At 41.1% G+C, this 11,990-nt stretch overlaps 1 pseudogene; it reads left to right on the top strand.

Moving 5' to 3' along the window:
- The first annotated feature begins 9,238 nt into the window (after nt 1-9,238).
- On the top strand, nt 9,239-11,002 carry LOC108717523 (annotated as a pseudogene).
- The last annotated feature ends 988 nt before the right edge of the window (nt 11,003-11,990 follow it).

Below are 11,990 nucleotides of genomic sequence, written 5' to 3'. Positions count from 1 at the left end.
TTAGCTGTTACTTTCAGTAAATGCCCCAAAGTCTTTAATTACCCTTCAGTGCATATTCAGGTCAACGAAGTTCACGGATGCCATCTGCTTCTCTTCTGTAATCTTTGGGTCATCTTCCGGCACTTGGCAAGTTCCCGCAATTTCAGCGCATGTGCAGCTGTAAATATGGTACTTCTAGCAGAAAACCCCGAAGGTTACCGTAGAGAAGAAGATGGCGTCCGTGAATTCCAATGACCGGATACATATATTGATATTATACATCAGTCAGGAACCCCACTGTCCCCTCTATACTCCTGCACCCCCAAACCTTGGGATAATTATCTGTATCTCACACATATATTGTTATTGTACATCAGTCAGGAACCCCACTGTCCCTCTATACTCCTGCACCCCCAAACCTTGGGATAATGATCTGTATCTCACATATATATTGATATTGTACATCAGTCAGGAACCCCACTGTCCCTCTATACTCCTGCACCCCCAAACCTTGGGATAATGATCTGTATCTCACACATATATTGATAGTGTACATCAGTCAGGAACCCCACTGTCCCTCTATACTCCTGCACCCCCAAACCTTGGGATAATGATCTGTATCTCACACATATATTGATAGTGTACATCAGTCAGGAACCCCACTGTCCCCTCTATACTCCTGCACCCCCAAACCTTGGGATAGTGATCTGTATCTCACACATATATTGATATTGTACATCAGTCAGGAACCCCACTGTCCCTCTATACTCCTGCACCCCCAAACCTTGTATATAATGATCTGTATCTCACACATATATTGATATTGTACATCAGTCAGGAACCCCACTGTCCCTCTATACTCCTGCACCAGCCAAACACCCATCGTTCAATTACTACCCCCCCCACTTTCTTATTACTACACCCACTTTCTTATGGGGTGCTGTTTTTCCCAAATACATTCTGTATACAAAACTATCCCTAGTACAGAGAATGAATGTTTCTCATGGTACATAAGTATTTGTGACAATATACACAGATAAAAATAGATACAAATGACTTATGTCTATTAATGAATAAGAACCGTATCTGGTTTGTGCACAAAAGGATATAATTATATTACAAACTCCATTCTGTACACTTTAAAAAGCAATCTGTCTCAGAAATGTATAACATTCATGTAACAGATGCAGTTATGAGTAAAGTTACTTACAGAATTAATGATGAAAAAAAAAAGGACCGTGTACCCTGGTGGTCTAGTGGCTTACCCTGTGGCCAGCGAGGATGCCCTCCGCATGGGACCTTTACCTCTAGGTGTAGGTTTTACTTTGACGCGTACCAGCTATTACGAGCCGGCGTGATGACTCATCGTGCATTGGAGTGAAATTAAAAAGTATTTAAAGGGATCTCAGTATTGAACACATTGCCCATAGTTAGGTTCTATTCATTAGTTCCTGGGTGTTAATTCTACGTAAATCCTGCTTGAGCTTCTGTTATTTGACCCTTGCCTGTTTTTCTGACTATTCTGAACTCTGTATCCTGACCTTTGCCTGTCTGATGCCTATTCTACACTCTCCAATCCTGATCCTAGCCTGTCTGGCTATTCCTTGTACTCTGCCTGCACATACCCAGCCGGTCTGACTATTCTCTACTCTGCTTGTGCTGGCCCAGCCTGCTTGTCCACATTATATTGTCTGCTCTGTCTTTCAAGCTGTGTTTCTTCCATCCAGTATCCTTGGTGAGACGATCGTGCCCCTTTGCTCATCCAGAACTGTTAGCTTTGCTCCTCTCTTAGTAAGACCTGGTGGCATCCAATTAGCCAAGGGCTCCTACTGAGGTGAAAGGCGGCTGTTAAAGGCAGAAGCAAGACCCGAGACGAGGGAGCCCAGCATTGGTTCTGGATTTAGGGTGCTGAACGTGACAGTACAACGGGCCCATGAGATGGAAGAAAATAAAAGAAACTCCTGCTATTCCACAAACCGCTGAGCTGTTTTACTCGACCCTCCTTCAGCGCCTGGAGGAACAAGAGGTGAAACAGGACTACATTATCCACACTTGAGAAAAGACACCATAGCCCGAAACATGTCGAATTTAACAGTCCTTAAGTAAAACACTTTTCACAGCAGTAAATCTGCATTGAAGTACTCTCCTCTCTTCTACTGATAATTCTGGATGTGCGGTACATCTTTTATGAGAGGATTGAAGCATTCAACATACGCAACCTTTGGCAGTGCGCTTGATTCATCTACTTTATATTATATTATCCAAGGTCTGCGTTCCCTCTCCGGAAGGCTTGATACAGTTCAGCAATCCTCTACTGCAATTCCTGAGGGGTCTGCCCCATCATCTACTCCAGGTAAAAGAGGTTTTTCCCCGGTCCTCGTGGCGCTGTGTATATGGTGTACCAAGATGTTTAAATAAAGGAAATGTGTTTTAAACTTTAATTTGGAAACGAGCGATTCTGTATGAAGAGGGCCCTGGAGTGCGCTGTCCAACCAATACTCTGCAAGTTGTAGATAATGTTTGTGGTCTTGTACCGTGTTCTCCATCTTTTATCTCTTGCTCAGTAACAGGGCAGACACTTACTGGGACATTTAGTTCATATCCAGCCTTGCTTTCTAAAGATCTCACCTGTTGTTCTCTGAGCCTGCACCCCTCTTCACAATCCTTCAACTTTCCTTCGAACAAATCATTCTGTTTAGCTAACAGTTCCACCTTGTCCCTCAGTTCTTCTAATTCTGAAATATGCTCAGAAGTGCTCGCTGCTACAATACTTTTCCAAGTCTTCTCTAAACTGGGCCTTCTCATTTTTCCACTGTTCTAACTTATTCTCAGCAATATATTTCATCTTTAATAATGCTATTTTATTAGCCATTTTAATCTTCTTTACCATTTTTGCAATTTACCATTTACTCTATTGTTGTAACTTTGACACTGTGTCAGTAGACTTTCAAACTGATGTGTCAAAGACTCATCTGCACTTGAATGGTAATCAGCTGAGGCATATTTGTTTATGTATCTTTCCACAAATTCCATGTTTACATCAAGCAATACACTATTTTAGTCAAATTGGAGGTAGAAGACAGTGAACTTTAATGGTAAGCATGCCGGAGTCCTCTAGTGACCAAACAGAGGTACAGCCATATACTTAAATAATTCTCCAAGGCATGCTGACAAGTTAAAAGTTACAGTTTATTTACATCAATTATTAAAATACATAAGAGATAACCCCTTTAGCGCCTAACGCGTTTCATGCTAAAGGGGTTATCTCTTATGTATTTTAATAATTGATGTAAATAAACTATAACTTTTAACTTGTCAGCATGCCTTGGAGAATTATTTAAGAATACATCAAGCAATACACACTACAAACAATTACTTACACAAACAGTGATCCACAACACTAAGTTTTACAACAACATCAAACTAGACCTTAGCTTCTACACAATAATTGACTTTACTACCTCAAAGAAAGTGATCCTTAACTTCTTTCCACTATAAAAACAGAAACTTGTCTAATACAATTACTTTCAGTTAAAATTAGATAAAAGAAACATATACTTACCTGTGTTAGGCTCCTGGCTTTCTTTTCTGGTCAGACCTTTAATGCGTCAGTTTGAGGCTTCTCAAATCTTCTCAGCCATGCAGATTCCTTCCTTTACTTGATGGGTTTAGTTGAGTTCCTCAAATCTGGGGTGCCAAATGTTTGGATCTGCTCTATTTTAGGGTGCCAGGCTAATGACTTGAGACAGTCTGATCTTTAAATAAGTGGTATTTATTTATAAAGGAATTAAAAAGGTATAACATAAAAAGGGAACTAACTAAGATGGATGGAGGAAGAACAGGATAGGGAAAGGTGCAATGGAGGGGAGTGGAAAGTGACTAACTAACAAAGTATTTACAAATGCTCTTTATATGTACATGAGGAAGATCACTCAGACAAACATACTACTCTTTTCCCAGGACAGTCACACCCAAAAGACAGTCCCAGCCAATCAAGTTGACATATGACGAGCCATGGAAACCTCCAAGTTTGTAGTGTCCTGTAGATGGCAGTGTAGACCAACTAATGGTGTTTAAGATGTCCTGTGGATGGCAGTGTTGTACAGACAGTGACTTCCATACCTGACCTTTATTCCCGGGGTCTGAAACTTGCTCTGACACCTTGAGGGTGTAAACAACATATAATTTCATCCTTTGTTGTTGGGATGCTCCCATGCCTTTCCCTTCCCAGACATTCCCTTTGTCACATGGTGCCAGGCTGAGGACTCCTCTTTTGTCCATGATGAGCAGGCCTGGACTGGGAGTCAAAATAGGCCCTGCCATTCCAAGTCTACAGAGGCCCAAACAGCCCCGTTCCAGCCCACTATATGGTGACTTTCTATGGAATCATACAGCAGCCCTAGTCCAAGCCTGATGATGAGTGTTCCTCATCTACACAATAGTGTTAGTAGATAGATATGAAAGCAATCGCCTTTTACGACAGGATAGCCTTTGTTTTGTCAGTTGTTGCCATCTGTGTTTATAGTGTAGACTGCCCTGAGTCCAAAGTCACTGTTAATTCTTTAACTCACTTAGTTATGGGATATGAGATATAAGATATTACACCACCTAACAGGGCTCCCAACCGTCCACAGCCTAAAGCCTGTCCTAATAAATTTAGGAGCGGTATAAACCCATGGGGGTATATTTATCAAAGAGTGAAGTTAATAGTGAAGTTCCGCCACTAGAGTGAAATTCCGCCACTCTCCATTCATTTCTATGGGATTTTTATAGGCGTATTTATCAAAGGGTAAACTTTCACTTCACCCATTGATAAATACGCCTTTCAAAATCCCATAGAAATTAATTGAGAGCTGCGGAATTTCACTCTAGTGGCGGAACTTCACTCTTTGATAAATTTACCCCATGGTGTATGCTGTTTCACGGAGTCCAGGAAAGAGGTTTTTGTTAAAAAGAGATCTGGAGTAAATAATATTTTAAATTTTCATACATGTAACGTACACAGGAGAAAAGCATAGAATTCCATGCTCCTTAGCCTGGATGTGGATACAGCTTTTGATAACATACATTGAGATGACCTCTTTGAATACTGTTGCAAATGTGGACTTTATGGTTGGAGCAAATTTACTCTACTCCAAAAGGAAGAGTTATTGCAGCAGGAGAACAATCATATGTAATTTATTGTCCTTCTGTACTATTAGTCACCTTAAACTGTTTAGACTTGTTTCATAGTCCAGCATTGGACTTCTGTTAAAATCTTGCTTGTTTATGTAAAACACAATAAAAATCTTAAACAAGAGAACAATCAGATTTATTTTGTCTCTATAGAGGCAAGACAAGGCTGTCCTTTATCTCCTCTGCTCTTTAATATTTCTTTAGGATCGTTAATTCAATATTTAAACAAAAAACTATTTTTCTGACCAAATAGGACAATTATTCATATTTGTAGTCTTCTGAATTTGTATGGGAACTTCTCAGCATATATTATTTACCTTCATAAAACAAGGATTGTAGATATTTTATATATTACTTCTAAGGCTGCTTTTAGAATATGAAATCAGACTCTTCACAAGTAATTTAAAGTATATAGGAATAATACTCTCAGCTTTAACATTTTGAATGTTGCTCCATTGATTTGTATGTACAGTATAGAACAGTTTTTTCCCCTAAATTTAGTTGGCAATGTGATATTCCCCAGACATTGTTACCCACTCTTCAGTCTTCTCCTTTTTATTAAAATTTGATTAAACAGTTACAAGGTTTATTTGGCAAAGCAAAAAAAATTTTTTATTTTAAAGCCAAGATGAAAATTCCAAAATATCCCTCAATTTACCACACTTTAGAAATTGTAATTTGGCCTCAATTGCCAGATGTAAATGAGTGATTTTCAGAAGTAGAGAGATTCATTCCCTTTACAAAAGATGGAAATATCAAGATATAGACATAGAAAGCAATGCATTACATAGAGATACTATTGGAAACAATAATTTTAACAGAATCACCTTAAATCATCATCTTCATTCCTTCTTCATTGAATTTTGACTAATTCCTTTATTCTTATGTAACAGCTTAACCCAGTGGTCTAGTGGGAGGAGGTCTACAGGAACGCCTGAGCCTCCTCGGCGGGGACACCAGCCATGCTGGCGCTCCTCTAAGCCTTAGTTTCTTAGAGCGCACACAGTGCACAACTTCCTTATTTATTGGCGCACAGTGGCACGAAGTTTAAACGTATTTAAAGCCACGGTGTATTTCTCCTTGCCTGTTATAGGATCATTCTTTGTGAGTTCCTGGTGCTCTGTACTTGTATTCCTGCCTGTTATCTGATATCTGACTCCTGTTTTTGAGCCCTGCCTGACTAATCTGACTTCTGGTATCCCGACCCCTGCCTGATAATTCGACTATTCTACTCTCTATAATCTGATCTGTGCCTGTCTTGACTCCTCTCGATTGATATCCTGGCTTTGACCCCTGCCTGTCTGACTTCATTGTATTCTGCCTGCACCGACCCGGTCTGATTTGATTACACTTTCTGTCTACGCCTTGTACTGTGACCTTCTGCCCAAAAGACTTTGCTTTACCGTTGTGCCCCTTTGCTTGTCCAGAACCCCTCGCTTGGCACCTTAATAAGACCTGGCGGCATCTGAGTAGCCAAGGGCTCCTCCCAGGGTGAAAGGTGGCTGTTAAAGTCAGAAGCAAGAGCCGAGAACAGGGTGCTTAACATTGGTTCTGGATTTAGGGTGCCGGCCGCGACATCTTTCTTTCAAAAGAATAGTAGATCAGGGAATGGGTGATTTACTTTCCTGGGGTAAAATCCAACTTTTTTCATTTAACATAATCGCTAAAATTTAGAAAACAGGAATTTCTTCTACCAATGGAAAGATATTGACTATACAACAATCTTTTAGAATTAAATGAAGAACTAAATATGAACAACATTTGTGTATTTTAAATCTAACTTCCTCTGATTCTACCCACTGTCTGAGAGCAGCTGAAAACAGATACTACCTATCAAATATGGCTACACTCTATGGAGCACTTTAATGTGTGTGAACCTTATGTTAACATTTTTAAAATGTGTGAGCTGGAGAGACGGTCAGTTTAAATATTTAGATCTTGGTTACAAAATACATATACATTTGGGGAGATATTGAAAAGAGGCAAAAGTGGAGTGATACATGGGAGGAGATGATATATAGTGATCATATCCTCATATATATATCGATCATATCCCCTTATATATTTATATATATCGATCATATCCCCTTATATATTTATATATAGTGATCATGTACATATATATATAGTGATCATATCCCCTTAAATATTTATATATAGTGATCATATCCCTTTATATATTTATATATAGTGATCATGTCCCCTTATATATTTATATATAGTGATCATATCCCTCTTATATATTTATATATAGTGATCATATCCCCTTATATATTTATATATAGTGATCATATCCCCCTTATATATTTATATATAGTGATCATATCCCTTTATATATAGTGATCATATCCCCTTATATATTTATATATATAGTGATCATATCCCTCTTATATATAGTGATCATATCCCCTTATATATTTATATATAGTGATCATATCCCCCTTATATATTTATATATAATGATCATATCCCCCTTATATATTTATATATAGTGATCATATCCCTTATATATTTAGACAAATACAAGAGTCCTCTGCACTCAACCCATTATCAATATATTTAAGAGAGAGACATTTTGTGCTACTGCTACTGAAAAATGCCTTACCCTTTAAACAAAACAGGGATTGTTTGTCCATATATTGCAATATATTTAAGCTGAACAACTACGTCAAACTCATCCCATATCTGGCCAGTCCTACACTTAATTTTCATCTGATTCATTAAGAATTCAATTGCTTAATTATACATTTTACAAAGGGACTAAGTTTTACCTGCAACTTACTTGCTGCTTTCAAAGTAAAACTCCCAAACTTGGCTGCCCTTTTATTAGACACCAGTGGGATCACCTGACTATAGCTGGGAAGGGTGGGAGCTACAACATGGAGCTGGTCACTGCTCCTGTATAACTATAACAAACAAGAGAAAGTTGTGCTCCCTCACCTAATGGTTTTAAAAATGTGTTGAGCACACAGTTCATACACACGGAACTTAATAACTTATTGACTTTCTTTGCTGCTGCTTAAATCTCCTTTCCTCCCTCACTCATAAGAGATGAGCTGGTGGCACATGATTCACAGGGGAATGAAGAGTCACCAGGATTTTATTCCAAGGAGAAAACAAGTGGCCCTGGGGCAAACCCTTGCCATAGAGGAGAGAGAGAGAAGCAGAGCAAGACTTTCACTTATGGGCAGGGAACCCCCGTGCCAGTCCAGAAGGAATTCTATAATATATAGATAGATATGAATGTTCCTTCCTCAGTTTGGTTATAGACTCACCTGACTGTGAGCAAAGCACCTCTGCCTGGGGGACGTGACAGTTCTTGCCCGTTGGTGCCACAGAGCCACACTGGGATAACTGTGACTCTGCCCCCAGTTAGTCTGGTATAGTATAGTATCGAAAATCGGGTTGACTGATAATAGAAGGATAAATAGAAGGGCATGGTTTTGGGATGGATGGAGATGGGAGAATGAATAAAAGGAGATGGTGGTGGGTTGGATGCAGATGAAAGGATGAATAGGAGGAGATGGAGTTGGGAGAATGAATAGAAGGAGATGGTAGGAAGGCTGGCCTGAAATGGGAGGATGAATAAAGGAGAAAGTGGAGGGGTTTGTGGAGATGGGAGAATGAATAGGAGGAGTTGGTTTGGGGATTGGAGGATGAATAGGTGGAGATGTTGGGAAGGCTGGCCTGAAATGAGGATGGTGGAGATGTTGGGAAGGCTGGCCTGAAATGGGAGGATGAATAAAAGGGGATGGTGGAGATAGGAGATGATGGTGGGTTGAATGTAGATGGGAGGATGAATAGAAGCAGATGGTCGTGGATGTGGTTGGAGATTGACAGGATGAATAGGAGGAGATCTGGTGGGTTGTGTGGAGATGGAAGGATTAATAGAAGGAGATGGTTGGAGATTGACAGGATGAATAGGAGATGGGGGGTTGAGTGTAAAAGGATGAATAGCAGGAGATGGTTGTGAGATGGATGAAGATGGGAGAATGAAGATGGGAGAATGAATAGGGACAGAAAAATATCTCTTGCACATAATGTTGGGTTTGACAGGTTATTGATTGTCAGATAATGTTCTAAAAAAACGGACCTATTCTTGTTGCTTCTGGGCAGCTCCTCGTTGGTGACATATACACTCCAAGAAGCTCACAGGAATGGGAAGAAATTCCGTGTCATTGTAGTGGACAGCCGCCCCTGGCTATAGGGGCGAGAGAAACTGAGGAGAGTTGTGAATTGTGGAATCCAATGCACGTACATTATGATCCCAGCCATCTCCTACATTCTCCCCGAGGTGAGACAACTGGCACATCATACCTCATGGCGAGGCCCCGGGTCTCACTTTAGCAGTGAGGAGATTAATTTGGACCTCAGCCCTTGGGACCTACAGAATCAGGGGCCTCAGGAAGCCATAAGTTCATATCCACTTATCTTACACCAGCCATTGCAAGTCAGGATATGACTGCCTGTTAATTCTATAGGTGCTTCCTCTTCCAAACATACCTTTCATTATACCCATGGTCATCCTGCTTCCTACCCACAGGTCTCCAAGTTGTTCCTAGGGGCACATGCCCTTCTTGCTAATGGCTATGTAATGTCTCGCGTGGGCACCTCTCAGATTGCCTTGGTAGCCAAAGCCCACAATGTCCCAGTCCCGGTGTGCTGTGAAACCTACAAGTTCTGTGAGAAAGTTCAGATTGACTCCTTTGTGTCCAATGAGCTGGGTAAGAAGAGGGGGGGGCTTCCGTGTATAAAAGCATCATGCCAACTGCTAGCAGCAATAAGCTGAGGGATGATGACCTGTACTGTGCACTGGGTCACATGAGGTTCTACTAATGAGCAGTAAAGGGGTAAAACAAGGGTCCACAGAACATTTTACTATTTAGTTCCTGCTCATTTGGTCTCTGCAGGGAAAATATTCCCCAAAGTCTGCTGCATATTTCATGTAAAGCTATCCGTACAGCTGTGCCTTCTCAGCAACTAACGATGTAGATAAGTCATTGCGTATGGACTACTTGCCCAATAGGAAAATAATGTTCAAACCTGCATGTAGTTTGCCTTGAATAGCTAATAGAACTGAGGGAGGAGGGTGAGTCAATGCTTTACAGTTGAATGGGCAAAGGCTTAATGGCCATGGGCCACACACAGCTGAACGCCTACAGAAAGTAGCTCAGTAGCTGCAGGTTCCTGTAAGTTGCCCCTTTAATTGACTTTGTTCCTGTGTCCAGATAATCCTGAGGAGCTGATCTTGAGCAGAAAGGGACGGTGCCCCCTAAGGAACTGGCACAAAAACTTATCTCTGCAGCTTCTGAATCTGGTGTACGACGTGACCCCTCCAGACCTGGTGGATTTAGTTATTACAGACATTGGGATGATCCCTTGCACTTCCGTACCAGTCGTGCTGCACGTCAAGAGTGGGGAGCAGTAGCTGCTTTTGTTGGGGGGGGGTAATAAATCATCAACCTCAAATAAAAAAAACCCTGAGAGCTTCAACTTGATTTGTTGAGAATGATGGGGTCGGGCAGGTGGTCATATATTGATGTGGTGTCATGTTATGTTATATAGACATACAAATGTACAGCACAGAGTATATAAACAGATACAGTATCTACCTGGAATGGCTGGTACCTACGTGAGCCGTCCCAAGGAAGGAGAAATGAAAGGCTAGAGAGAGGTGAGGCAATTCTGGAGGAAATGAATGAATATTATTCTGAGCAACTCCCCAATTGATTGAAAATCCGTCTAACGTAGGTAAAATAAAGATACATAATGATATTCGACTTAGTGAAACCAAAGCTGTAGGCATCCCGTGTTTGTGACAAACTTTGAAAAGGATTTCTGAAGAGCTACCCCCAATTCCATATTAACACAGGAGCTGATCCTCATCATGTGAATAATGCAGGTTTTGGAGTCTGACTTGGAAGTAAATAAACTCGATATTCTTAACATAACGTGAATATTCTGCACTTTCATCGATACCCTGCACCGACATGAATGTTTTGGTCTTGCATTGATACCCTGCACCAACTTGAAAATTCTGGAATCGCATCAATAACCCTGCACCGGCGTGAATGTTCTAGAATCGTATCGATACCCTGCACCGGCGTGAATGTTCTAGAATCGTATCGATACCCTGCACCGGAGTGAATGTTCTGGAATCAATACCCTGCCCCGGCGTGAATGTTCTGGAATTGCATCGATACCCTGCACCGGCGTGAATGTTCTAGAATCGCATCGATACCCTGCACCGGAGTGAATGTTCTGGAATCAATACCCTGCCCCAGCGTGAATGTTCTGGAATTGCATCGATACCCTGCACCGGAGTGAATGTTCTAGAATCGCATCGATACCCTGCACCGGAGTGAATGTTCTGGAATCGATACCCTGCCCCGGCGTGAATGTTCTGGAATTGCATCGATACCCTGCACCGGAGTGAATGTTCTGGAATCGCATAGATACCCTGCACCGACGTGAATGTTTTGGAATCACATCGATACCCTGTACAGGCGTGAATGTTCTGGAATTGCATCGATACCCTGCATAGGCGTGAATGTTCTGGAGTCACATCGATACCCTGTACAGGCCTGAATGTTTTGGACTTGCATTGATACCCTGCACCGGCGTGAATGTTCTGGAGTCACATCGATACCCTGCACTGAAGTGAATGTTCTGAACTTGCATCAATAACCCTGCACCAACGTGAATGTTCTAGAATCGCATCGATACCCTGCACCGGCTAGAATATTCTGGAATTGCATCGATACTCTCTAATAACATGAATATTCTGGAACTGGCAAAACAGAATCCTGCAGAAAATGTGTCAATTCGTGCTCCCG

This window comes from Xenopus laevis, chromosome 5S, assembly GCF_017654675.1.
Source record: "Xenopus laevis strain J_2021 chromosome 5S, Xenopus_laevis_v10.1, whole genome shotgun sequence".
Classification (NCBI taxonomy): Eukaryota; Metazoa; Chordata; class Amphibia; order Anura; family Pipidae; genus Xenopus; species Xenopus laevis.
The sequence above is the reverse complement of the archived record's forward strand: the minus strand, read 5'-3'. Positions and strand labels throughout refer to the sequence as shown.